The following is a 27,968-nucleotide window of genomic DNA, read 5'->3' as shown; positions in this document are numbered from 1 at the left end:
CAGAGAGTGCAGAGATGTTAAGTAAAGAAGAGACAGGTTAGAGGCACTCCATGGATAAGACACATGCATGATGTCTGTCTCAATTTTAACAGCCTCTTAGGTTCCTAAGTCTTCCAGGATTGGACAGTCCACATCAGGTGACAAGCCCCAGCCCCACACATCTTGCTCCTACCTCTTTTTCTCTGACCTAATTCCCTAGCCCACAAGACTTTTCTAGGTCATCTCTTGGTAGAAGCATCCATTTTTCTGTAATGCAGATATGGGTCCTTAGACTACGACCCAACTTCAAACCTGGTAAGTCAAGTTCTGTTTAGTGAAGGGCATAGGTTAAGATGGGCCTTGGATTCAGATATACTTTCTTGAAGGCAACTGGCTGATTTGTTCATGAGATTTATATTTTTATTAATTAATACAACAAAATGTATTTATGATTCAATTGAGGTATGGCTCTAAATGATGGGAACACAAAAATCAATAATAAAAGGTGCCTACCTTAAAAGCCTCATAGTCTAACTGGAGAGTCCAAAATGTTTGTGTGAGCTGTGTGTGTGAGTGTGTGTGTGTGTGTGTGTGTGTGTGTATGTGTGTGTAGCTTTATCTCATAGGTGATGAGGAACCATGGAAGGATTTTAAACAGAAGAGTGATGCATTCTGACTTGTGATTTTGAAAGATAACGAAGGGTAGAATATTGGTGAATTGGAGGCGGGGAGATTGGCTAGGAGGCTATTACAGAAGTCTAGGCAAACGTGGGTGAAATGTAATGACAGTAAACATGGAAGGGGAGAGGATCAACAACAGATCCTTAGGAATCTGAATGGACCAGGCCTGGCAGTGATGGGAGGTGGCGGATGGCTGTAGAGATGAAGGAGGCTAAATAAGGCTGAGGTCTCCTGCTCAGGCACTCGGTTGAAGTAATTTGATATAGTAGAGTTATCTGTGTGGGTGAGCTTTGTACTGTTTAAGCAAAAGGTCAGTGTTAATATTAAAATTTGACGTATCTATCAACCTGCTATGGGGGTCTCAAAAATGTAGACTGTTGTCAAGGAGAGAAGAGATCAGATTATGGTTCAGAATAGTTAAGTATAAAACTAGATGCCGGTGGCATGAAGGACAGTCCAGGGCCTTCTTGTGGGAGGGCCAGCTGAAAATAGCTCTCTGGGCTGGACTGGCTGAACTGGCCGGCAAGGTGTGGGTGACATTCCTGTGAGCAGTGTGGATCCCCAGATGACCTTGGCCTATAGTTAGTTCTCACAATCAGCTGCGGCTGGTTTCCAAAGTAGCAGCAACAGCAGCTGACAGGTTTTCTTCTCTGTCAAGAAAAAGTGCTCATAAGCAATACATTTCCCAAGTAGCTATTCTTTCTGGTTTGACTAAGGGCTTCTATGGTGGAAAATATGCCCATGGTTTCCGTAAACCCATTTAAAAAAATTCATCACTTTTTTCTTGAGTCAAAATACCTTGAACCTCTTGGGTAACTTAGAAGCATTCAGTGTAAGTTCTACCCCTGGAAAATAGGTCGAAGAAATGCCTGCTTGTATGTTTTAGTTCAGTACCGAATCTCCCCCCGACTCTCCCTACCGCCTCCCCACATGTTTCAATAAAAGTAAATTAGAATATAAGGATTCAAAGGCAGGGAAGGAATCCAACCTTAACAGAGTAGAAATCAATGTCCCCTTTTGGGATCTGAAGTTGGAATACAAGAATCTAACTTTGAGACGCTCAGATGAAAAATTCTGGCAATCACTTAAAGTTCACGTCAAAACATCTGGTGGGAAGTTTGATTTAGTGTATGGTAACTGGGGATAATATTGTGAGACTGCAATAATGTTTTTTGTTTGCAAATTGAGCTTTAGCTCTGTACTTCATCTAGGAAACGCTAGAGGGAGTACGTCAGATAGAGGAAAAAGGCTACCATGAGAATGAAAGGAATGAAGAGGAGAGATGGCTGGGGAGGAAGACGTTTCTCCATTTCACCGAGGCTCAGAATTTTACTTAGGTAGACGCTAATCTTTATACTATCACCAAGTGACTTGAAACCCTGTACCCCAAAACTTTAACTGTGATCTACTGAGCCTGTTCCGAATCCAAAACAGTAAATGACAGCCATTGCTCTCTGACCAGAATCTATATTCTGTCCATTTTAGGAATCTTGAAAGCCAATATGACATAGCTCTATCTGAGGCTTTAACTTTAGAGGACATGTTATTTGGATGAATAACCTTTCACAGATACTGGATTTTTTTTTACAGCACTGATACTTCCAAGTGCTCAAAGTGAATAGTAATGACACAAGGCATTTTCAGACACTTGTAGGAATAAAACGTGCTCTTTGTAGACATCCTAGATTGAAGGATTTCCCCTTCATTTTCTCCATAGTTCTCATGAACTAGCTCTACATTTAAACACCATTTTACAATCCAGAAACATTGAAGTTAACTGGCCCAACGTAAAGCGGGTGTCAATGAGAACTGTTATTTTTCTTGTTTAAATTTCCAGTTCCTTAGTTCCTTTGTGCCTCTTGCAAATGCTAAAAGAGCTAGTGAGGGCTAGAGTCAAATCACCTATTTTTAAAAAAATGTTAACAATTAATCACTCTAATCAGAAACAAATATCTTAAAAAGCTTCTTAAGAGACTAATCAACTGAATGTCCAAGTATTTTAATAAGTGATGAACTAATAATTCTGTGAAATATTATCCTTAAACCATAGCAGATTTTTGAAGCACAACTGTTAAAAACGTGTGAATTCCAATATAAGAAACATCACAATAAAGCATGCTAAGTTAATAAGGATCTGCCCTTTTACAAACCATGGGGTCAGCCTCACCTGGACTTTAAGATGAAGAGAAGAGAAATAACATTATGAACTTTCTAAGGCAGCGTCTGCTCGAAACGATCAGTTACACTGACAAGGAAAACTTAGCTCCGAAATTTGGGTTTGCTTTTGTTAGTCATGCATTATCCTACTTACCTCTCAGGGCAGACCTTTAATCTCAGAAAGTGCTGAGATGCATTACTGCACCCGTTATCAAAAGTCTTTGGCAGAAATACCACTTATCCTTGTTGTGGTAATGAACAGATTTATAACATTCTGGTGTCACTATTCCTGAAAAAGCACATTCATTTGAATGTTTCTTCCACAAACATAGTGAACTAGTTCATGAAGGCACATGGGTATAGAACAGTATGGAGAGATATTGCTGGTGAATGACAGAACGTCTGGTTGATTTACACGAAAACCCAAGTGCTTGTATGAGAATAGGTTAGGTTTAGATTGACGAGCAAATGTGTAACCAGACTTCTGGCTGACAAATGGCAGAGCTATGCCAGTGTGTTAGCTTCTCTGGAGAGAGACCAAAAGTAAGACGGGAGGATCAAGTTCATTCTATAAAGGACATTCAAACCTCATGGACGGCAGGGTGGTGGGGTATTAAGCACATATAGATTTTAATACCCCAAAATAGTACTGGGCAAATTTAGAGTTGAGCTGGCATTCAAGCCGATGACCAAACTCCTATCAAATTTCCCTGTATTGACTCAGAGACATAGAGAACAGACTTGTGGTTGCCAAGGGGGAGGGGGATTGGGGAGGGTTGGATTGGGAGTTTGGGGTTAGCTGATGCAAACTATTACATATAGAATGGATAAACAACAAGGTCCTACTGTATAGCACAGGGAACTACATTCAACATTCTGTAATAAACCATAATAGAAAAGGATATGAAAAAGAATATATGTATATACATATATATATATATATATATATATATATATATATATATATATAAGGCTGAATCACTTTGCTGCACACCAGAGATAGCACAACATTGTAAATCAACTATACTTCAATAAAAAATAAATTAAAAATTTTTTTTCCCTGTATTGTGTGTGTTTATATTTATATTCCCTCAGAAGGATCCTGGTGTTTTCAAGATGAGTCTAATTTATTGGCAACCTTGGTTTAAAGTCGCTAGCCTCTAAAAATGGCTGGTTTGGGTAAACTAGAAAATGAAAATAAAAACTGATGAGTTTAGTATCAAAAATGGTGACAAGCACTAAATGGTCTAGACTGGATTTGATTTATTCCTGCTGGGCACAAAGGAGGACAAGAGACATCCATACAGCTTTTGTGAAGAAGGATGAAGTGTTTAGACCACATTCTTCCTCTGTGGGTGAGCTGACTGTTCAGGGCTTTGGGTCTGCCTTCAAGGACAGGGGTAGGATAGTAATGACAGATACTGTTCATTGAGTCCCCGTGGTGGTTCAAACCCCCTGTTCAGTGCTTGAGGTGCATTATCTCACTTAATTCTTCCCACCACACTGTGGGGCTGGGTTAATGATCTTGCTTTACAGATGAGCCTGACGTTCAGAGAGATGACTTGCCCGAGGTCACACACTAGTCAGTGACAGAGTTAAGATTTAAACTCCAGTCTGACTCCAAAGCACTTACCATGGTGCTACACTGCTTCTTGAACATCTGATGAACAGTACTGGTGGTCGTTTGGCAGATTGCAAGCCCTGTGGTATTTGAGTAGTGTAGAAGCCAGAGCAGCAGAGAGCCAGGAGACTTGGATTTGAATCCTGACTCTACCATTTACTGGCTGTGTGATCTCTGAAAAATTTCTAACCTCTTCCAACTGTCTCCTCATCTATGTGTGTCTTGTGTGTGGTGGAGTATTAGTACTGTTCATTTCTAACCTCTGTGATCCCATGAGCCTTCAAGGGGCTTTTCCTTTCCTGTAATTGAGGTGCAAGTTTGTTCTTTTGCTCTTTAGGTGAACTCAGCAGCGAGGAAACACTTCTATTTGAAATTCAAGGACTGAGTTAATTTCTGCCCTAGAGATATTATTCCTTCTTTGCAAAATTCATTTCCTCCCTGGACTGCCCCAACACAGGCTAGCTTCCATTTCCCAGGTGGACAACTCCATTGTATGCTGAGCCTGGCTCTCTGTTCCCAAAGGAGCCACAGAGAGGCCCATAGGATGTGCTAGAAATACAAAATGGTATTTTATAATGCTATTTCAAAAGAAAGCCACTAAAGGTGGTTCTCATCTGAAGGCAATAAATATTACTTCCAGTGGCTCCGAGAACCGAATATTCATGTAGTTGCCTGTTTTGGGTGCTTTGGTTCTATTTCTGTAAATGAATGAGGTTTTATTTATTGCATTCCCTCCTTGTGCATAACTCACTATGATAATGCCGATGAACTTTCTCTGAAAACTGCTGTCTACACTTAAAGTGTCCCCCGTTCCACCCCCCCGGCTTTTTAGGCTTGCACCCATTTTCCTCCTGAGGGAAACATATACATTGGCTCCCCTGCCATGAGCGGTCACCACCCGCTGCACACTGCTTGGCATTCTTTAGGATCAAGTGACATGGGCCCAGCTGTATGTGGGGAGCAATGTTGGAAAATTCCTTTGATGTTGCGCCTTGTGACACTCAATGACTGAATCCAAGCTTTTGCTATTTGACCAAATGCCAATGTGCTAGTTCCTGAATATCTATGATCTTACAGATAGTTGGATGGAAAAGTAAGAACAAACCACCAGAAAAAAATATTTCAAAACTATTTTGCAGGGCTAATTAAGGGAAAGCTTTGATTAATTGGAAAGCTAGTTGAGCCGAGTGTTCTAGTTAATTAGGAGCTAAGGTATAATACTTAAAAAAAAAATCATTTACTATGTAAAGAGTGTCATCTATGTATAAGGTATTATGAATGCAAAGAGGGGCAAAAGTTCATACAGTGCTTTTATCCAAAGCATCTTCTGGTTTTCTTCTACCCATTATTGTTGGAAATTTTGTCCTATTTCCTTCCAGTCCTTTTTAATGCTTATGTTTTCTTGGTACCAATGATTCTGTATGTGATCATTTAAGTATCATCTAAGCATGTAATGATGTACTTAAACATTTCCTTAATTACTTAAAATCTAGGTTGCTTCCACTTATTTCCCATGATAAAAAGAAAATGCCATGAAGAAAAGCTTTACACACAAAGATTTCCCTTTATTTATTTATTTTTTGTATTTCCAATGACAAATTCTCATATGTAGAATTATTGGATCAAAGAAGACAATTTTATCTGCTTAGTGTTATCGGTATGCATTGCAACTACTTTCCAAAGGAGTTATACCAATCTACGCTTGCTCTACCATTGTTTGACCATCAGTCAGTCTCTCCTTACTATCTCCATAACTTAACATCCATTATTTATTTAATTCATACAATAACCTTGTAAATTCAACAGTCTACAGATGAATAGATGCTGGGAAAGACTAAGTGACTTGCCCAAGTCGGTACAATATTAACAGAGCTGGAATTTGATCTTGCCTATTTTGAGTCCAGACCTGTGGTGTGCTTCATTCTACCACAGCTGCCCCTTAAATAACCAGATGGGTCTGGGCTAATGAGGCCTCCAAGAGCAGCTTGGAGGGGCCCCGTGGTTGGTATGTACAATGATGGAATTGATTAGCGGGATTGTCCAAATGGCTTTGTTCCCTTAAAAAAACAAACATTACCTAGAACAGAGTGAAGTTTTGATTAATTTCCACGTGCCGGTTTCACCCTCCCACATGCGCATTAAAGCAATTAAACAAGAATGTTTTTCAATAGTGCCCAAGTGTTGGAGTATTTTAACTAAACTCAGAGATACATGAGTAACACCAGTGGAAGCTGTTCATGCATATCTGAGGCAGAATGCGGCCTTTTGACGTGAGCCTATTAAACACAAGGAAATTCATAGTTAAAATTCCACTCTTAGCTCTCCAGCCAAGACAGGAATGGCCCTGGCCACAAAACATGAAGGACAAGGTGGCCACAAGGCCCAGTAATCTGTTGGCATTATAGAGCAGGGCAGGCAAACCACAGTAGATCAAGGTCTCAGCTTCATTCTTCAAAAAGCCGATTGGGGCTTCCCAGGTGGCGCAGTGGTTGAGAGTCCGCCTGCCGATGCAGGGGACAAGGGTTCGTGTCCCGGTCCGGGAAGATCCCACATGCCGCGGAGCGGCTGGGCCCGTGAGCCATGGCCGCTGAGCCTGTGCGTCCGGAGCCTGTGCTCCGCAACGGGAGAGGCCACAACAGTGAGAGGCCCGCATACCGCAAAAAAAAAAAAAAAAAAAAGCCGATTGGATGAAAATATGTGCTGCATTCTTCAAGGTGAGAAGTCTGGTTTTGCTGGAGCATGGTGTGTGGAGAAAATGAAAGACACCTCCCGGTAGGAGGGAGTTTGGAGGCCCCAGGTATCCATTTAGAAGGTCATCTTGGAAAATAATTTGGGACCACGTGGCCTTATTCTCTGTAGGAGTGAAGAGAAGGAAAATCCAGTTTGGAGGGTACAGTCGTGTAACATGGCAGCATCTCGGGGCAGTGTTTGTGCTTCCACTCAGCGGGAGGCTCTTGGGGTTTAGAAGGTCCCCTGTGAGCTGAGCACGAGGCTGAATAGTAGAGTTTAGCAAAACTCAGGAATGAGCTCACCTCACTTAGATGACAAAATCCCATTAATCTCTACTCAGACCACCACTGAATGGACTTAAAAAACAAAACTACGACAAATCACCAGCATCTAAGACACAAAGCTACAACTCTGAATGTCGGGAGCAGAAAGAATGTCTTGTTAACATCACCTGACTTCTTTGGGATAACTGTAAAGACGAACGGCTTCTTCAAGCATTCAGATAATCTCCTCTAGAGGCTTCTACAGGGAGATGAAACTGCTTTGGTGCATCCTTCAGTGCCGAGAAGGCGATTTAAATTCACCCTGCCTTTAAGGAGAAAAGCTGGAAACAGCAGGATGCATTTGTAGGAATGCAGAGAAATGAACAGCTCTCTGGGTCCCTTGTTCTGTAACCACATTTTAATTTTAATCACTGAGGCATCCTGTAAAAACAGTAACAAAAAACAGCTGGGAAGTGGCATTGATTTCAAAATCACATAATGACATCTCCACTCCATCAATGTATCTTCATAGCCTTTTCCCTGAAAGGCCAGGCAATAAATGTACATATGGTCCAGAGCTCTGCCTGGAGCTGGGCTCTTGTTTTGCTGGCGGCACTGGAGACAAGGCATGCTGAGTTGAGTGCCAGGGGCATTTTCCTGCAGTCTAGTCGAAACGGCTATTTTCTCTGACGCGACTAGGATGTTTCCTGTCACCTCCAAACATTGCAACTGTGACAGCATTATTTCCAAGGCTCGTAGCCTCTGTGACAGTCAGGAATGCAGGAAGATGGACTGCTCCCGCCCGGGCCTGGCCAGGAGGTGGAAGTGGGGAGGAGCTACCCTCATTCTACCCCCTGTTGTTTTTGGAAGGCTTTCCTCCGGGTTTTTACTACTGGGTGGTCCCTTGGGCCTCCCACTACATTCCAAATACTTCCAAACTCTCTGAGAGGTGGCAGTTCTACCCCAGGAGCGGACTCCCCTGCCTCGGGCGGGAGGCTGGGTGGCGCTGGCTGTCCCTCGGGCACAGCATTCCTTTGTGCTTTCCCCCTTCACTGGCTTTGAAGTCAGTTTGAACAAGATAGAACTGTGAACCTGAGGTTCTAAGATTCCAGATACGGTGGAGTTTTATTTTGCAGCCCCTTATGCTTGAATGTTCAGTGGTCTCCAACGTTTTGCATGACTCACCAGAATCAGTAAAAGATGACTCCCAATACTGTTATTTGTTTATAGATACACATGTACTATTGAACTAATACATTATTAATTAAAAACAAAGAGAATGCTTTTTAAGGTGAGACAATATTAAGTGCATTGTTTTCTGGATGGCAAAAAAAGCCCTTTTTGCTTTCATTAGCTATTCACATTGTATGCTCATTTTATATGTATATGCTTCACTCGAAAAGCGGGCATTACCACTTTGTGATTTGATTCAAAAGTCTGATTCTAAGCACAGTTTATTTTGGTACCTGATTAGTGACTACTGTGTCTAAAAGCAATGCTACAAAGATATGCAAGAAGCACATTGTTGTCTGTAATGACTCCATCTTGACATGTTTTTGGCCACATCCACTAACTAGGCAAAGATTCTGATGAAAGTTTATTAATAAATTTCCATCTTTTTTTGGCGTCAATCAGTTGCTCTTATAATCTAATGAAAAAGTGCTTCCAATTGGCCAAACCCAGAGAAAGTCAGAGAAAGGAAGCCTCATTGAAGCACCATTTTTGCAGATAGCAGATAGCTAGAGATATGCTCAAAGCTCTCTGAAATTATACATTTGAAAGGTTTTTAAATAATTTCTTTAACTCCTACTTCCAAGTTTTTAAAATGTGTATTTATCGGAATTTTTAACAGAGAAAACATTGTTTTCAGAAACGATTTACACAATGGTGGAAACAATTCTAAATATCCATTTCCAGAGTGTTCTCTCCATAGCATGAATTTCTTTTTCAGAACAGTCACTTTCTCAGTCCCTGCTTACAACGATGTCAGCATTTCCTGGGCTAGACCGATTTCTTATCTTTATTTACGAAGAGCTCACCACTAAGTTGCATATTCTAATAGCTTCTTGTCACCGTTGGAAATTTCAGAAAATGTTTTTCACATGGTAAGATGGCAGAGGGTTCATCTCACCTGATGAACCGTTCTGGTCTGGGTCTGCTGGGTAGGATTACATTTTAGGAACAACCCAGACAAATTGCTAGAAACAGGTGGATGAGTCTAAGCTCCGGCAAGTAACCGCTGATGCACACAAATGGGGTAATTGAAGAGGGTTTAATAAAGACGGTATATTATATTATATTATATTATATTATATTATATTATATTATTATATCATATCATAATAAAAGCAAAGGGAAACCAGCCACGATAGAGCAGCAACAGCAGGGAGCCCTTTCTTCCTTCCCCTAAGCCTGGAGTCCGGGGAGGGAGCAGTAACACAAGCCAGGGGGAGAACTGTGGCTCTAGGACAGGGAGCATGGTCTGCACCTGTGATTTTGGTAGAAGGCCCTAACAAAGTACCATGATTGGGCAGCTTAAACAACGGAAATTTATTTTCTCACAATTTTAGAGGCTAGAAGTCCAAGATCAAGGTGTTGGCAGTGTTGGCTTCTTCTGAGGTGTCTCTTCTTGGTTTATAGATGGCTGTCTTCTCCCTGTGTCTTCACATGGTCTTCCCTTTGTGCATGTATCTGTGTCCAAATCTCTTCTTATAGAGACATCAGTCATGTTTGATTAGGGCCCATCCTAATGACCTCATTTTAACTTAATTACCTCTCTAAAGGTCCTATTTCTAAATACAGTTACATGCTGAGGTCCTGGGGATCAGGCCTTCACATATGGATTTAGGGGAGACACGATTCAACCCGTGATGGGGACACTGCCAATCTGCGGGCCACAGGGAGGAAGCCTGGGCAATAAACCTTGATTAATCATCCCTCCAGCCCACTGGTTGCAGGTACCTCACACTGGCCAACTCCAGATGGAAGCCAGAGGCAAGGGAGCCAGCTTGATGCCATCCTGAAGGTCAGTCTCCTGAGACACAGGAGTTAAAAAGAGTAATCTGGAGGAGCAAAGAGAGAACACCCAGCTCGCAGCGCTGAACTTAGAAAACAGAGATTTCGTTGACCTATAGTGTTATAAATAATCTAACATAGAAAGAAGGAAAGAAGCCAGATAAACCAGGGTGTTTGGCCTTGTGGATTGCAAAAGAGATGCTAGCTTCACAGAAATGCTGTTACGAGGCTTGAGTTTGTGGAAACAGTTTGAAAATCTTACACAGCACTAGTCCTTGCAAAAATTAGAAAAAGACATCCCTGTGGGCAAATTGGAGAAAGGAGGCTTCAGCTGGACTGAGCGGTCCTTTTATGAGCTCACCATTCACCGTCCTCAGCGAAGCACCCCCTGCAGGACCCTGGGGAGCCGCCCTTATCACGGACTCAGGTTCAGAGTCGACAAGCCAACGGCCCTTCGTTCCAGCCCCTCATCATGAAGAAATGGAAGGATAGATTTTGATGTCGTCTCTGGTTTCCCTCTAGTTCACATGGGAAGAATCACTAAGCTACAGAAGAATTTATCACTGCCTCTTTTATTAAATCAATCAACCCCCCTTTGCTGGCATTTTCTGGCTGACTTGAACCTAAATAACAACTTGGTGGATCTTCCACCTAAAGGGAGCCATTAATGTCATTTAGATAATCGTTCCTTGTTAGCACTCTGGTAACCCCATTTTAAGACTTTGGGATTACTGACAAACATGAGATTTGCATATAAGCATCAGATTTTATTTATCCATCAGCCAGAATGCGGCTTACGGCGAGAAAGCTGTGCTCTACGCAACTCCGGGGGCGCCATTAGCATAGTCATTGTAGATTTGTATGGTCATTTTGATCATTTTCTGGTAGGTGCAGTACGGAGTTCTAGGAACAGTGTATCTCCTGTGTCCCCAGTTGTTAGAAAGCTGCTGGTTGGGTAAGTGACCAACTTAGGTTAGGTAGCTGTGTGTGAGGAACTCTGCTGGGCACTGGAGTGGTCTGGGGAAAGGGAAGGACCCAGTAAGACTAAGACATGGTCCCAACTTCTCCATACAGCGAAGAGGAGGACACCTGGGTACCCCCTCAGCCTCAGCTTCAGAATAATGCCCGGAGGAACAACCTCCACCTGCCCTACCCTCTCAGTGATCGCTGAGTGCTATCGGTGATTGAGAAGTGAAAGGTGTGGAAGGAGAACATTCCACACCCCAATCAGGTGGTGGCAACATGAGGCTGCTGTTGGGCTGGAAGGGCTGAGACTGGGAGAGACCCATGAGAGCCACTGCTGGGCCAGGAGTGGAGAAGCATCCCTGAGGCTGAGGGGTGGGAGCCAGTGGGAAGTAGGGTGGAGGGTGAGGGGGGCTGGCCCAGGAGCAACCCGGTCTGATCCACAGCTGCTTTGGGTGTCCATGGACACCGCAGAAACAACATGCACAGCACCAGAGCACCGTGACGAGGAATGGCATCCTTGCTTAGTCAAGCCCCATTCCTTCTTTTCAAGAGAAAGGAGGGGAGCTCTTTTGCAGCGTTTACCTGGGAGGCCAGCACAAGTCTACGTGGGACTGTACACTGGTTACACCTTGACCCTGCCCCTTCCCCTTCCCGTAAGGGCTAGACCCCTCCGCTGTGGCTCCTCATCCTCCCTGCTATCTTTGTCAATACTCACCTCTCATCCACTGGACACTTACTACTAGTTTTTGTTTTTGTTTTTGTTTTGTTTTGTTTTAAATCTCAAGTAGAGGTATTCTTTGCACGAAAGACAGGTATTTCATTTAACCTTAGGGTCTGTGATGACCACTTTGAAAACATTTTGGCATTATCCTGTAAAGCTGAAGCTAGGCATATCCCATGATCCAGCAACTCCGCTCCTGGGCATACACCCTGCAGAAATACAGGCACAGATGCACTGAGCATTTTCATCATAGCGTGTCCAGAATAGTCAAGAACTCCCACGTCTATCAAAAATAAAATAGACACACTTTGGTATATTTATACAATGAAATACTATGCAATGATAAAAATAAATTACAGCTAAGCAAAAATGCACGATTAAATCTTCAAGATATAATATTGAGCAAAAGCTGCCAGACACAACGAAATATTGAAAGCACGATTCCACTTATAGAAAGTTCAAATATGGACAAAACTAAACTCTAGGTTTTAGGGAAGCATATTTAGGTGATACAATCATAAAGAAAAGCAAGGAGGTGAATAACATAAAGTCTGTGGAGTGTTACCTACTGAGCTGAAGGAGGGGTTGATGACTGTCAAGAGGCACAGCTGTCGGGGCATCTAGGGAGGGGGCCATGTTCTATTTCTCAACTCGGGTGGAGGTACAGGTACTCATTTTGCTACAAGACTTTGAGCTGTACATCTATGGTTTATGCACTTTTCTAAGCTTATTTCACAACTGAAAAAAAAGTTCAAAAGAAAGCAGTTATTTATTGCCTAATTATTCTCAAGGAGTTTAAGTATTGAGTTGACTCTTAAAGGATAAATAGGAGTCATCCAGGTGGAGGAGACCATCCTAGGAGCGACACAAGAAGGGGCAAAGGTGCAGAGTACAGAGGTCGGCGAGGAGCGGCGAGGTGGGAGGCCGCAGCCGCCGCTGTCGCAGGCAAGGTGCCGCGGGCAGCCGGGACTCCCGGCTTGGCTGTAACCCGGTCCGGGGCCAGGTGGGACCGCGAGGGCCCATGGCCGAGCCGGCTCCGTTACCTCTGACTTCTGAGGATGTGGCCGTTTATTTCTCCGAGCAAGAATGGTGGGATCTAGAGCCATGGCAGAAGGAGCTTTACAAGCAAGTAATGAGAACCAATTATGAGATTCTTGTTTCTCTAGATGATGGACTTCCCAAACCAGAACTAATATCCTGGCTTGAAAAGGGGAGAGAACGCTTCAGGATCTGGGGAGAATCACAGAAATCAGGAAACATAGTTTGCACCTCTGCTGATTTGCATTTGGATCCAGTTATTGAGGGACAACTGTTTGTGGGAAGCCAGCAAGCTGTGAAACCAGGAGAAGCCCACTGCCATTTCCAAGTAGATCCTCTTCAGAGCCAGCATTCCTCTGAACCCTTATTAAAAGTGAAGGGAAAAAGTGAAGATGTTTCCTTCAGGCCTGACCAAGTCGTCGCCCTCCTGAATCCACAAAGACATGATACTCGGGCTCTAGTTCCAGTAGTCCACAGCTCCAGGGAACCCACCCAAAGAGACACAATCGTAAGTCCCAGGACTCTCGGTCCCCCCGGCTTCCAGGAAACCTCTGGGGAGGGCCTCCAGCACCCTTGCCCCGTCTGTGGGGAAGGCTTTTGGAAGAACCTCTCAGAGCAGCACCAGGGGAGCCAGAAGGACCCACCACACAGGGCCTGGAATCAGTTCCGCAAACAAACCGACACACAACAGCTGCTGAGCATCCCTCGGGGCCAGAAGCACTTCCGCTGTCCAGAATGTGGGCGGGGCTTCCGCCGGAAGTCGTGTTTGCTTAGACCCCTGGCAGTCCACCCCGAAGAGAGCCAGTTGCTGGGCAGCGAGTGTACGCCCACCACCTGCTCTCGGGGCAGAGGCCTTCCAAGTGCCCCGGCTGCGATGGGAGAGGCCCGGCTCCAGGAGAGAGGGTGCCGGGGCCGCCTCCGACCAGGCTGAGCTCCCGCGCTTGGGAGAGAAGCCGGGCCTGAGCCCGGCTGGCGAGGAACGCCCGGAGGCTCTCGAGCCCGGCCCCGGCGCGGAGAGGCCGGCCTCCTGCGGCCCGTGCGGCCGGCGCTCCTCCCCGCAGTGCGGGCTTCCAGACCACACCCACGTGCACAGCGCAGAGCGGCCCTTCCGGTGCGCCGAGTGCGGCTGGGCCTCCCGCCAGCACGGGCGGCTGAGGCTCCACCGGCGGCTGCACTCAGACGAGCAGCCTTGGCTTCCGGCTGAGGAGGCACGGCGGCGAGAGGCCGCTCTCCTGCGGCGAGTGCGGCCGCGACTTCGCCCACCCGTGCAAGCTGCGCGAGCACCTGCGGGTGCACAGCGGAGAGCGGCCCTTCGGCTGCCCTGAGTGCGGCAAGAGCTTCCACTTGAAGGGCATCCTGAAGGCGCAGGAGCGCACGCACAGCCGCGAGCGGCCCTTCCAGTGCGCGGAGTGCGGTAAGGGCTTCACACGGCCGTCCAAACTGGCCGAGCACTTCCGCGTGCACAGCGGCGAGCGGCCCTTCGGCTGCCCCGACTGCGGCCGCTGCTTCCGTCTCAAGGGGCAGCTGCGGAGCCACCAGCGCCTGCACACGGGGGAGAGGCCGTTCCCGTGCCCCGACTGCGGCAAGAGCTACTGCGTGAAGGCCGACGTGAAGGCGCACCGGCTGCTGCACGGCGGCCGGATGCCCTTCTCCTGCGAGTGTGGCAAAGGCTTCGCCAAGGAGTCCAGGCTCGTGGAGCACATCAGGACGCACACAGGCGAGAAGCCCTTTCAGTGTTCCCAGTGCGACAAGAGCTTCCGCTTGAAGGCGCAGCTGCTCAGCCACCAGGGCCTGCACACCGGTGAGAGGCCTTTCCGCTACCCCGAGTGCGATAAAAACTTCCGGGAAAGGGGCCACATGCTTCGGCACCAGCGCATCCACAGGCCCGGCAGGCAGTTCGCTTGTGCAGACTGCGGCAAGGCCTTCATTTATAAGTCGAAATTGGCCGAACACATCAGAGTGCACACGAAGTCCTGTCGTGCCCCCAGTGAGCCTGACGTTAAGCAAAGGCTCAGCCAACTGTTTGCGATGATTGAGGCCGACTGGATTTGAGGCCGAGTTCGGCGCCCAAAGCGGTCAGCAGAGTCGGTATTGCCAGGGAGTCCACAGCCAGCGCAGCCAAACCCAAAATCTGGTAAGACAGATGGAAGGAACAGGGGCCCTTTTTTGAGCAAGAATGTGATACAGGTTAGGCATGTGAGAAACCACAAAGATTCTCATTTAAAACATCACCAGCTGTGTTTTCTATCCATTGATAGAAAACAGTGGATAGAAACAATAGATAGGTTTGCTCTTCCCACCGTATTAAAGCGTGATTTTCCCCAAAGTGCTAATAAGCTAACTCTGAAATCCCAGCTTGAATTTAGACAGCAGAAAATCCCTCCAGTACTGTTCTCAAAGCTAAAAGGATGGGATGACTGTTAAATGTCAATTCTTCTTTTTTTCATAGTATGATGATAAGCAGGGGGTTTAACCCAGCGACTTTTGTTGCAGGCCTGATATGATAGGATTTGGTTTTGACTTATTTGAAGCTAATAGCAACAAAATGAGTTCTCCGACTCATGGTTTGTCTATGTGAATGCTGAAGTTTCACAGCAGGTTTCATAGTGATTATGCATGGTTACCCTTAAGGAAAAGCTGATAATTCAAGCAAAATTTGATTAATCTGGGTTGAAAAAAATAAAACCAAAGGTGCTAAGTTGAAAAAAAAAAAAAGGTGCAGAGTACAGAACGCTTCTGAGATTTTTTTTGTTTTGTTTTTTTCTTTTTTGTGGTACGCGGGCCTCTCACGGTTGTGGCCTCTCCCGTTGCGGAGCACAGGCTCCGGACGCGCAGGCTCAGAGGCCACGGCTCACGGGCCCAGCCGCTCCGCGGCATGTGGGATCTTCCCGGACCAGGGCAGGAACCCGTGTCCCCTGCATCAGCAGGCGGACTCTCAACCACTGCGACACCAGGGAAGCCCCGCTTCTGAGATTTTAAAGTTCAAGATGGGGTGTGGCTGGAGGTGAGGTCCCAAAGCCAGTGGAAATGAGGTCCTTGGGGAGCCAGGCATTTTAGACTTGGGCTGTGGAAGAACTTCAAGCTGGGGAATGAAATTTCAAGAAGAGGAGGCCTGTCAACAGTGACAAATGCAGCCAAGAGTTCATTCAGATCAGAATTGAGAGTTCTCTGACTTGGGAATCGGAGGTCCCTGTCCAGCCGGCATGGGAATGGTGCAGTGGAGAGCTGGCAGCAGAGCCCAGATTGCAGTAGGATGAGGTGAGACTGGAGGCAGGGAAGTGGAGACATCAGTCTGGCCGCTGCTGCAGGGAGGCCCAGTTGGAGGAAAAGAGACATGAGACGGTTTAGATCGGTAAATTCACTCTTTCTCCATGACCACAAAAGGCTGTAGCTCTTTCTATTCTCAAAAACTCAAAGGCATTTATTGCAGAGACTTCAGAATTAACTCATGGGTAACGAGATGGTTCAACTTGGTAAGAAAGTAACCCCGCGTTTTGTGATGCTGGACTAGATTCGCTTGCGAGGCGCTGGAAAAACATCTGGGGAAATCAGGGGGCTGCTGCATTGGAGTTTCTGCAAAATGTTGGATTTGGGGCCTCAGAGATGGCAAGTCAGTGCAGGCACCTTAGAAACATCTCTGTTTCTTTAATTTAATACACACCAAATTTGGTGGCTGAGAGCTTGTGAGAGACCAGCGTGTTTACCAGGCCCTTGGGGGACAGCTTTGCGAGAGTGATGTCAATCAACGGAGTTCCTTTTATCTTATTTATCTCTTCCACTCAAACTGTCTAATATTCGTTTTCCTACCTAGGTCCCTTTCTAAGTTGCTCTTTTCTTCTTCCTTTCTTTCTCCTCTTTCTGCCATCCTTCCATGTCTCTTTTTATGTCTCCTTTTTGGGTTTTCCACTTCCACACCATTCCTGTTCTTCAACTTTCTGTTTCAAAACTTTGACCGCATTCCATCTGACAGTGGGAGGAAAGCAGACTTCTTGGGGCATATTTACGGCATCACAAAAGGCCCCCTTCCTCTGGAGAGCACTCACCCTCTTATGGCAGAATGACCCCTGTCCCCTGACAAAAGGTTTCATCTCCCTCTGGGCAGGGTAGGAGGAGAATTAACCTCCTCGCCATCCCAGACTCCCACGCAGACTGAGGTGTGAGAGCCTAAGCAGGAGAGTAAGTCTGAGGCATCTGTCCTGCTGAGGGGGTGTCAGAGATGGGAGGCTGGTCACAGACAGGGGATCTGATCGAATGAGTACAAGGATCAAGGATGTCGGGAGCCAGGTTCCTTGGTGTCAGCAAAGAGAATTACAAATAAGGGAAAATGAATGCTGTCGTGTTGGAAAGGACTTGGAGGTATGGATGCAGATGTATGTTTTTCAATATGTATAGATCATGGAGAAAATACAGATGTAAGTGTGTGTGTTGCACGCCTATACCCACACACACACTCCTTATCCCTATTTACTGATGGGGCTGGAGAACAGTGACATGTCAGTAGCAATGAGTATATCTAGTGCCCAAACCTTACCTTCTAAACACCGTTCTCTGCTAAAAGGAACCAGGACTCTTTGGAGAAATGGCTGAATCTAGGACTGGAACAGGGAAAGTACAAGGCAAGCTTGGCACATCTGGCGGGGCCAGCAAGCAGGGAGGTTCTTGAAGAATAATGGGGATACGCCTTTAAAAACACAGAAGGTGGCTTGCAGGAGTTCCCACAGGCCAAGTTAGGGACAATTTGAGCATCAAAACAAATACCGATTACGGATTCGCATCCATTGAACAGAAAGGACACCCTGAGTCCATACTCATAGAAATAAGTAAATGAATAAATTCGAGTTTGAGGAAGTTGAGCACGTTTTCATGGTTCCAAAACATCTCCCCACAAACTACTTAATATCTGCAAAGTGGGAAAGAGTAACTTTACAGGGGAGACGCCTGGCAGACACCACCTTAATTAAGTGATCAAAGGGAATATCACTGATAATGAGACAAATTGAAATCACGCACCTCCCGACGGGACGCAGCGAGGAGAACACAGCTCTTCTTTGGTGATATTCCTGCAAAAGGTGCAGAATCACACAGAAGCATCAAACAAACCAGTCTGAGGACACTCTGCAAAATAACTGGCCTGGAATCTTCAATTGTGTCCAAATCACAAAAGTCAACTAAAGACCGAGGAGATATTTTAGACTGAAGGAGACCAAAGGAACACGACGACTAAAGGCAATGCATGAGTTTTGAACTGGATCTTTTTACTCCAAAGGCGTTACTGGAATAATCAGTGATGTTTCAGCCTGCCTTTCCTTATTTTGATGGTTGTATTGTGGTCATATGGGAGAATGTCCTTGTTTGTAGAGGGTCATGGAGCTTTGGGTTGATAATTTGCTCTCAGATATATCAGGATAAAAGTTTTTTTTTTTTTTTTGTACCGTACTTGCAATTTTTGTGTTTCAAAACTTTTTAAAAAATTAAGAAATAAATTCAAAGGCACAACCACTTCGGGGGAAAAGAGAAAGATGTTATAAAGTAAACACAAGCTTCCCATTGAGAAAACATGAGAAATTTTGTGTTCATGGTGGGCCACACAGAGCTGTGCTTCGACATCCCTGGAGTTCCCTACGCTTTCTCCTCACCTCTCAAGGGTCCTTTGATGAAAAAATAGAGAAGCATTATTAATTTTGAGAGTCTCTGGAAAGCTGCAGTATTAGGTAATGGGAAGTGCCATGATCCTGCTTCCCAGCTCACAGGTCTTGCCACTGAGGAGCAAGTGTCTGACCAAACGAGCCAGCCCAGACACTTGCCCCCGAGCTGCTGCTTCCAGTGGAATGGAAGAAATAGGACAGGGCCTTAGGCATCACTGGGAGTGCTCAGTAAGCCGCAGGATGACTTGGGCCTGGCACCTCGTTTTCCTTTGAGGATCTGAATGTGGAAGTGGAAGGAGCACCTAGAATGTTTGTGCCGTTGCAAAACAGACTTTTGTCCTTCAGAAGTAGAGCAGTAGGCTTGGTGAGAGGGATGAAGTATACCGCCCAAGAACATTTGAGAAGAGGCGTAACTGAAAACATCTGTTACGAGTCTACAGCATTCCAGAGTAACTTTCATGGAGTGGTGATTTGGGATGCTGTCCTTGACTTTCATTCAGAGGCCCTACCTGAAACCACCTTGGGAAAGTGTGATTGTATTGGCAGAGAAAGGTGGCGGAAGACACTGTCCAGTGCTGCCTGCAGGAGTTCCTATCGAAATCTAGTAAATACTATCTTTTCCCAGAGGATCTGGTAGTCTTTGCTCCCTTTGAAAATAAAAGCTATAGATGTATGTACCTTTCTCCCTTTTCACCTTGGCTGCCAGGAAACTCAAAATCATTGAGGTTCAAGTATAGGGATGATGGAGGCCTTCTGGCTTGCAGAGCTACATTCTGTGCTCTCTTTATCTCTTTTCACTGTTAACTTCTCAAGCCCTGATTTTTACATTTATCTTACTGTGTTTCTGGTAAGTTGCTTCAAACCTTTGTAAAAATAAAGGTTTGTAAAACAAACAGAGACAGACGAATCGCTAGGAGAGTGAAAGCTGAGGGAAATAATATACGTATTATTCCTGCACATGTCAAAGCAATGTGTAACAAAGTGGATATGATGAGATTGCTGGCTAGACTTCTGTGAAGAAAGTAATAAACATGAGTTCTCAAGACTATAGTGGAGGTTGCGGGAGAGGCAGTCAGAAAACTACACAGGTGTTTGCAAATCCACAATCTGGTGTGTGCAGATCATCTGACCAAGGTAGGTTAAAGAAGATGACATTATTAAGAAAACGTATCCTACACCCTGATTATTTACAACAAAACAAAACAAAACAAGATGACACTTTCTTGTTACACATCCCAATATTTTCAGAGCAGGAGTGACGAAAGAAGTCAACTCTTTGGACATCTGCTCCAAGTCTCTGGCAAGGACAGAGCTACCAAAGACTTCATTTGTCTGCCCGACAATTTCGTCTGTCAGGAGACAGAGGAACTAGTGAGGAAATGGCTGCTTTGGAGTAAATTCTGATCAGTAAGAAAGGAACTAACTGATTGGTAATGTGAAAATGACAAGAACCTCAGGAGAGTGTTTATGCCGTCTGGGCCCCTCACAGCACTCCCAAAGCTCTTTATTTAGATCACACTTTTGTTACTTCTCCTTGAACTATTGTCATTTATACACCGTCTCCTCACAAGAATGTTCCTTGAGGACTGGGACCACATCATGTCCTCTTTGTGTCTTCTGATGTCTGGTGCAGTATCTTTTAAATGGAAAAAAAAATTAATTGAATGTGCTGAACTGGAATATAATGAACATAGCAACTCGCATAATTTTAGGATGATCTGACAACATTCTTTTAAAACTTTTTTTTCCTGATTATAAAATGTCTTCATTGTAGACAACTAGAAAAATTTGGAAAAGTATAACTGAGAAAATACAAACGTTCCATAACCCTTACACACACAGCTAAGCACTTTGAAGTACCTCCTCATCTTTTTTTTTTTTTTTTAAGATGTTGGGGGTAGGAGTTTATTAATTAATTTATTTTTGCTGTGTTGCGTCTTCGTTTCTGTGCGAGGGCTTTCTCTAGTTGTGGCAAGCAGGGGCCACTCTTCATCGCGGTGCGCGGGCCTCTCACTATCGCGGCCTTTGTTGTTGTGGAGCACAGGCTCCAGACGCGCAGGCTCAGTAGTTGTGGCTCACGGGCCCAGCTGCTCTGCAGCATGTGGGATCCTCCCAAACCAGGGCTCGAACCCGTATCCCCTGCATTAGCAGGCAGATTCTCAACCACAGCGCCACCAGGGAAGTCCCATCTTTTATACTTAAATACTGCTTCATAATTATAAGCATACTATATCTACAGTTCTGTGCCTGAGAGTTTTGTTCACCTTATATCTTGAGTATTTTTCATGCTGTGAAAATGTCTTCATTTAAAAATGGCTACATAATATTCCATTGCATGTCTATTATAATTCATCATTGTGACAAAAAAAAAGAAAAAAGAAAGAAAGAAAGGAATAGGGATTTTAATTGGCTACAAGCTTTAAGAACTGGGACGTCAATAAGGAGACCATTTCACCTCCAGCAGACAGATGGGGCTGAGCCGGGGAGACAGGTGAAGGCCCAGGCTATTCCTGCGGTTCTGGGTTTTATCTTGAGTCACCTGTGGTGCATCTGGAGGGTGACCTGATGGTGAGCCAGAGCTGATGAGTAACAGTTAAAGCTACAAGGAATGTTCAACCCAGAGAAGATTTGTGGAGCCAGGAGTTTTCCACATTTGAGAAATGACTGACTTGTCTCATTTTTAAAAAAGTTTTTTGAATAAATGGCTGTACATTAAAATAGAATTTTTGGGTATACAGCTCTATGAATTTTAGCTCAAATATAGATTTGTGTAACTACCACCATCAGGATATAGAACAGTTTCATCATTCTCCCCAAACTCCCCTGTGCTATCCCCTTTATGGTCACATCCTCCTGTCCCCTTTAACTCCTGGCAATCACTGATGTGTCGTCTGTCACTATGCTTTTGACTTTTCAGGAATGGGAATGACGGACTTATTCTGTGGCATCTCAGTTGGCAGAACTAAGGCTGACAAGTAGAAATGACAAAGATGCAAATTTGACTCCATAAGCAAGTTTGAGAGCAGTTCCAAAAAAGATACAGGATGCCAAGAGAGGTGAGAAGTGCCCAGTCACTGGAGGTATTCAAGGAGAGGAAGTGGTTTCTGGGATACTAGAGGGTAGGAGATACCTGTAGTCTCGTTTATGATCCATATTTTGTGTCAATGAGCAGTGGAATATTCTAGATCAGATCTCAGTCTCTCTCACACACACACACACAAAAGGAATAATAGCATTAAAGTTTGTATTTAATCCAAAGCCACCTGTTTTCAATTCTGAGCAGCCCAGAGACCTGCCAGCACTTTCTTGTGCCTGCAGTCATGAAGTCTGGCAAGGCTTTTGACTTCCTTCCCTGTCCCCAAGCCCTTCCTTGAGCCTTAAAAGTCACATATAAGTTACTACCCGTCTGAGCAACAATGCTCTCAGGAGGGAGCTACAGCATCGGGCAACGTTCTTACTACTAACCCGCAGTTCGAGTACCCTGTTGTCCCCAGAGGTGTGTGCCTGGGGATCCTCGATTTCCACCAGGAGCACCTCCTGCGAGGCCCGGGTCGCCTGCCTTCAGGCTCACAGCTGCAGGTGAAGAGCCACAAAATCCTCCCTCTAGTGGCTCAAGTGAGAACATTCCCGGGCCCTGAAAAGACCCAGAGCGTCAAGACAGGACGTCCAAAGACAGGAGACACTCCTCCGGAGCCATTCCACAGGGCTGAAATTGCATCGCCTGGCCAAGGTCATCCACAGGAAGGATGGGCGCACGGGACCGCCTCCCCAGCCGTACCAAGGACGCTGCGCTGGGCCCCGGGAGCGTTGCCCCGCAGCCCTGCTCCCCAGCGCCACCTGCCGGGGCTGCCTGCGGCCACCCCTCCCCCGCTCCCCGCCACTACCGAGGGGTGCTTATTTCATCACATTGCTATTGCAGGGGAAGAAGCTGCCCAGTTTTTCTTTAACCCTGGGCTGAATTTTCCTAACTACTTGCCATCTTCTGAAGATTTTCAGGCAAGGGCGGGGGGGCTGGGGGTGGTGGAGGAAGGTGGTGGTGACAGGTCTGTGACCTTTCTCCCAAGGCAGCTGCATCTTTTCCTCCGGCTACTCTGGTGGAATGAGACGATCGTTGTCAGATCTGAACATTTTTGAGCCCCTCCTCAGGCTGGGAGGCACTACCTTTCTCTTAGTGAATTTTTAACCAGCATCTGTGAAATTTGAGAGGAGGCGGAATTCATGTTCCAGCGGATGTACCTCCCGCCACTGCTCTTGAAGGGCATGGGTGGTGGGGAGAAAACGGGGCTCCTGTCCACCCACTGCTCTCCCTCATCCCAGCCCATACAGAGAGAGAAATATGCACGCCCGGTTGTCGCTGCCAGCTTCCTCCCTCTTTTCCAGGCAAGAATTCCTCCCCGATCCTTGGACCCAGGCCATCTCAGACAAAGAGGGAGTCCTGGCCCCTGATGATGACCCGAGGAACCACAACATTTTAGCAAGGTGGGGTTGATCCCCAAAGGTGCCGCAGGTCCTCTTTCTATGTGTGAGTGACAGCTCTTTTTTATCCATCAGCATTCTGGCTTGCTTAGCCCTGTTGCACAGACAGAAAAGGTGCTCTGAAAAAGTGTTTATCAGTTTCTGTGTGAACGACAGCCCCCGGATGTCCCAGGACTCTAATGACATAAGCCGTCTTAAAATAAGAGAACAAAAATAAGGTTAACAAAACCTAAGGTGCCCAGCAGTATTTCTTACCTGCCTCTGGTCAGTGGTCCTATGAAGGAGCATGGGGACAGTGTGAGGCTGGGACAGAACATGAGGCCCCATAGCTTACATTCTTGGCAGCCTGCGTGTGTCTCAGTGAGGCTACACTCTGCTCCTGCCCCGACATCTTTCTCTCTGAAGCACTGGTTATCATTAGAGGACCGGGTTCCCTTTTCTCATAGAGCCAGTGAGTACTGGGGCTTTCTCGGCTCTGGCAAGGTAAATGCTCTAAACCCCATGTATCTAATTCACAGATCCCATCGTCCACACTGCGGCGGAGGCATACAGAAATGGAGGCTGTGGATGTCCTTCTCGCCCACTCCTTTCATCAGGACAGAGCCACTGGGCAGCAGAAAAAGAAACCTTTACAACTACACTGAAACATTTCATTTACCTTGGGTAAGAGTCAATTTCTTGTACTAAGAGCCTCCCATAAAGCATGTCAGTGTGGGAAAGAAAGCTGTTGTCTCTGCCCCCTGAATGCTGCACCAGAGCCTCCTACTGGGAACAGCCAAACAAGGTCACTAAAGGAGGCCCGAGGCATCAAGGCAGGGATAAGATCACCTTGAAATCCTTACCCGTGAGCTTGTTTACCAGAGATGGGGACACTGTTTTTATTCTGTCCTTCTTGCTGGGCAATGACAGTGCCACAGTCCAAAGGTAGCAGTAAGGAAGGAGGAAGGAGAGGGGCCTGGCTCTTTGGTGTTTAAGAACAGACCAAAGGTGGACTTTGCTGAGAGGAAACATGGTGAGCTAATGCTTGTCCCTGTACATGAACTGAAATAACCAAAAACAACAGGGTGTGAAGGTTTTTTCCAGTTCTTTTAAAGGAAATATATTTCGAGTACATATTGAATCTGAAAATAATTTTCAACTCAGTTTCAAACCAATCCATTGAGCTGAAAGAAGACATCAGAAATGAAATGAAATTCTGATATACATTGAATCTAATCTAAAAAAAATTGACAGGGAAAATAAAATTTCAGATGTTTTTTATTCAAAGGTTCTCAAAAGAAATAAAACAGAAAAAGCTAACAATCTGATCAAATGTACAGTTCAAAAATGTCTTTTTGGCGTTTAACAACAAGTCCTAGGAAAGAAAACTACAGAGTTATCTTGAACCGGACAAATAAGTTACCACTGGCAAGTTTGTGGCACTAGTAAAACAAAAATAAAAAATTAACTCTCTTGATCATATAGATATCTCTATGAAAATCTTTTTTTTTTCAATCTGTACAAAAGGTCTTTCTTCATAAATTAATTTTTTTTATAATTTAATGGCTGTCTACTATGTGATGTTTAACTGGTTTTTTTTCTTTTTTTATGTACAGAGGTTATGTTTCCCAAATCTTACCCAGACGAGTATGGCACTTAGTTCAGACACTTCTAGCAGCAGATTTCCCCTCCCCTCTGAGTTATCAAATTTCTGTCTTAACTAATGCAAAAATATCAAGTAGTGAGAGACCCAGGTTTATAATGTACTAGGTACAAAGAGGGTGCTGCGTTCAGTCTGGACTTTCACAAAGCAGTAATATTCCAGGGAGCATAGAACCAATAATACCACAACTTTAAAAAAGGAAACAAAAACAAAAACAAAAACACACTTCTCTTATGACTATGTAATTTTCACTAGAATCTACACTTCTCAGAGCAGCAAGGACTTTTGAAACTATGAAATATCACTGACATCTATAATCAAACACAAGCATAAATTTTAAGAACTAAAAAATACTCGAAAGAAATAACTGCTTAGGCCTAGCTCCTGAGCTAGGAAGGATTTGGTCTGTGGAAACAGGGAGGGCCAGCAACCTGTCCCAGCACAAAAGAAAATAGACTCTGAGGTAGATAACTGATCACACACAGTTGACCAGACAAGTACACAGTTTTGGAAGACAACTTAATTTACCATTGCTTTTCAAACGTATGCAATTGTCTTAATAAAAGAGCTTTAATAACAGTGAATTATCTTATATGTACTAAAGTAGAAATAACTGTGTATTTATGAATCAGGAATTTCATAGTTTCAAAACTGGTTTTTCTTTACACTTAACACTTGTAGTGATGATGTAAAGTGTGGCACTGCTTGGATCCAAATCTTCCTTCATGCTTTTTTGTTTGTTTGTGTGTGTCCATACGTCAATTAAAATTATAAAACCTAAATCCAAAGGTACAAAAAAGGCACATTCTCCTAACCGCAAACTGGTCCGGCAAAAATAAAGAGCACAGAAGATGTGATGCTGAGACAAGCTGGAGCTACTGGTTACTGGCTCTTCGGTCTTTGGTGAAGTTACCTTTAAAAGTGCCAAGTAATTTTTGTTTCTCAAATTTATGTGATAGAGAGAGCTAGTAGCCAATTGTTTCGCTTCTATTCATATCTCAGCTTATGTTTGAAGATAAATCCTTACTTCTAACTTTTCCCATTTCGTTGCAATAGCAACATCTGTGGTTTTTTTCGGTTTGCCAGATCTCAGGCGTCATTCTCATTCTAAAGCACTATCGTTAGTATAAAGGAAGGACAAAACATTCGGTGACTCCCTCCCCTCCCCCCACCCCCTGCCCCTACGCTACCTACACTAAATCTAGAACATCAAGTTAGTTGTTTTTTTTTTTCCTGAAAAAAGGCAAAAAAGACTTTACATTGCATCATACAGCAGATATCCTAAATCAGTCAAACTATCAGAGGAAACTCTTGGCGTACAGCCTTACAAACAATTTACCCTATTAAAAGTTCCCCAGTCAGAAAATGTGTTTCACACAAAACAGTTTTCCCTTCTTGCATTTCACTACCTTACACATTATGTGAAAAATCATTAAAAACACCTACTACATATTTAAAAAAGCCAAAATTTCAGCAACTTTTATTGACTACCTTTTAAAAGCCCTATGCTGCTGTTTAACAAGGCATAATAGACCAGCCCATTTGGTCAAAGCATTCTACATCATTAGTTTGAACTAACTTTTACTGAAACAGCTACAGCATCAAAAGAGTTAAGGCAAATTGGAATTCATAGAAAAGGATAAGACACTTCACACTACGTGGAAAGGAAAACGGAAAGCTAAGAAAAGAGACACTGGCTGCAACACTCACACTGCAAGCACAGAACACCAGGGGTGAAGTTGGACTATTTAAACGTCAGAAAGCCCATTTCATACAGCTGAAAAAAACACAAACGAAAACACAAAATGAACAAAACCACAAGAATCCGGTCATGCACTTGGGTAAGTCTTCATGGTCTTTGTGCATACCCAGAGAATTGAAGTTTTCTTTTTTTTTTTTTCCTTTTTTCTTTTTTTTTCTTTTTTTGCATCATAACATTTGATAAAAATCTTTTTGTATTTTGTTGGTTTTTTTTTTCTTTTTCTTTTTCTTTTTTTTTTTTACTAAAATAAACCTGTTCAGGGGAACAGCTACTAGATGAATTTAAGGGTTTTATGCACCTTATAGAACTTATAGCAAAAATAGTTTTAGTTGATTTCATTATAAATAACGTTTTCAAGAACCTGTGCAAAACTGTCAATAATTTCCTAAAGCACAATTGATCAGAAAAATCCATGATTGTTCAGCCTTCACAACCTTCTTCGTTTAAGCACACCCTTCTGTACATCTGGAAGAGAGAAAAAAAAATGCTTTTGTACATTTGGTGTAATATACCAGAGATTTGTCATTTCTTTCTTGTTTTAAAGATATGTGTTTGAGAAAGGCTCTGCTCATCGCTGGTGGTAGGCCAGTAAATGCAAACTCTGGAACTGAGGTCACTTTTTATGTCCCGAGTCCACCTTTCAAATCTGGAACCTGCAACATACTTCACAAGAGCAATCCAGAAACCCAGGTGTTGTAAGTTCCACAGAGCTGTTTTACTGCAATCTGCATGGCAGAGTGACTAGTTTTGAGATCCGTGGTCCAAGTGGGAGCTGGGAGAGCAATCTCTCAATCTAAGGATAGTTGTATTAGATTCATAGTCAAGATACTGCTAATCTTGTAGTGCTAGATTAAGCAAAATCTTATGCTATATTTCCTTTAGTTTGTGAGCATTAAAACAATATATATATATTACATATTTTATATATATATATATAATATATAAAAAAATAAATGTATTGTAGGACAAATTTGGTACCTGGCATTGTCTGATTATGTTACCAATCTTTTGGCAGGGGGTGGGTAGGGAGGAAGAGAGTATAAATATACATTTGACTTCAGTATAAGGCACTGTTCTTTTTGGACAGAATACTCATCTACAAATCCACAAAATCACTGATTTTTTTTTTTTTTTTTTTTTTTGGCAGTACGCGGGCCTCTCACTGTTGTGGCCTCTCCCGTTGCGGAGCACAGGCTCCGGACGTGCAGGCCCAGCGGCCATGGCTCACGGGCCCAGCCGCTCCGCGGCATGTGGGATCTTCCCGGACCGGGG

The 27,968-nt window shown here is 44.4% G+C and overlaps 2 protein-coding genes, 1 long non-coding RNA gene and 1 pseudogene across 16 annotated transcripts in view; 2 read left to right on the top strand and 2 right to left on the bottom strand.

Moving 5' to 3' along the window:
• The window catches only part of ITGB6 (integrin subunit beta 6), a 144,641-nt gene extending 141,272 nt beyond the window's left edge, over positions 1-3,369 (bottom strand). For 2 of the 3 annotated variants that reach the window (XM_067741757.1, XM_067741758.1), the window contains exon 1: positions 2,972-3,369. The gene's annotated coding sequence lies outside the window, so the exon portion shown is untranslated. The remainder of the gene's footprint in view (positions 1-2,971) is intronic. The other variant, XM_067741760.1, reaches the window with a different exon arrangement.
• Positions 223-25,155, top strand: LOC137226610 (uncharacterized). The gene is made up of 3 exons (XR_010944427.1): positions 223-294; positions 21,734-21,872; positions 23,811-25,155. It is a non-coding gene; the product is annotated as an uncharacterized lncRNA (long non-coding RNA).
• On the top strand, positions 13,035-15,880 carry LOC137226608 (zinc finger protein 786 pseudogene; annotated as a pseudogene).
• RBMS1 (RNA binding motif single stranded interacting protein 1) overlaps positions 24,532-27,968 on the bottom strand; it is a 212,987-nt gene continuing 209,550 nt past the window's right edge. For all 12 annotated transcript variants that reach the window (XM_067741762.1, XM_067741773.1, XM_067741764.1 and 9 more), the window contains one exon: positions 24,532-27,161. The gene's annotated coding sequence lies outside the window, so the exon portion shown is untranslated. The remainder of the gene's footprint in view (positions 27,162-27,968) is intronic.

Source organism: Pseudorca crassidens, chromosome 6, assembly GCF_039906515.1.
Source record: "Pseudorca crassidens isolate mPseCra1 chromosome 6, mPseCra1.hap1, whole genome shotgun sequence".
In the NCBI taxonomy this organism is placed as follows: Eukaryota; Metazoa; Chordata; class Mammalia; order Artiodactyla; family Delphinidae; genus Pseudorca; species Pseudorca crassidens.
Note: the sequence above shows the minus strand (reverse complement) of the source record. Positions and strands in the feature narration are given on the sequence as shown.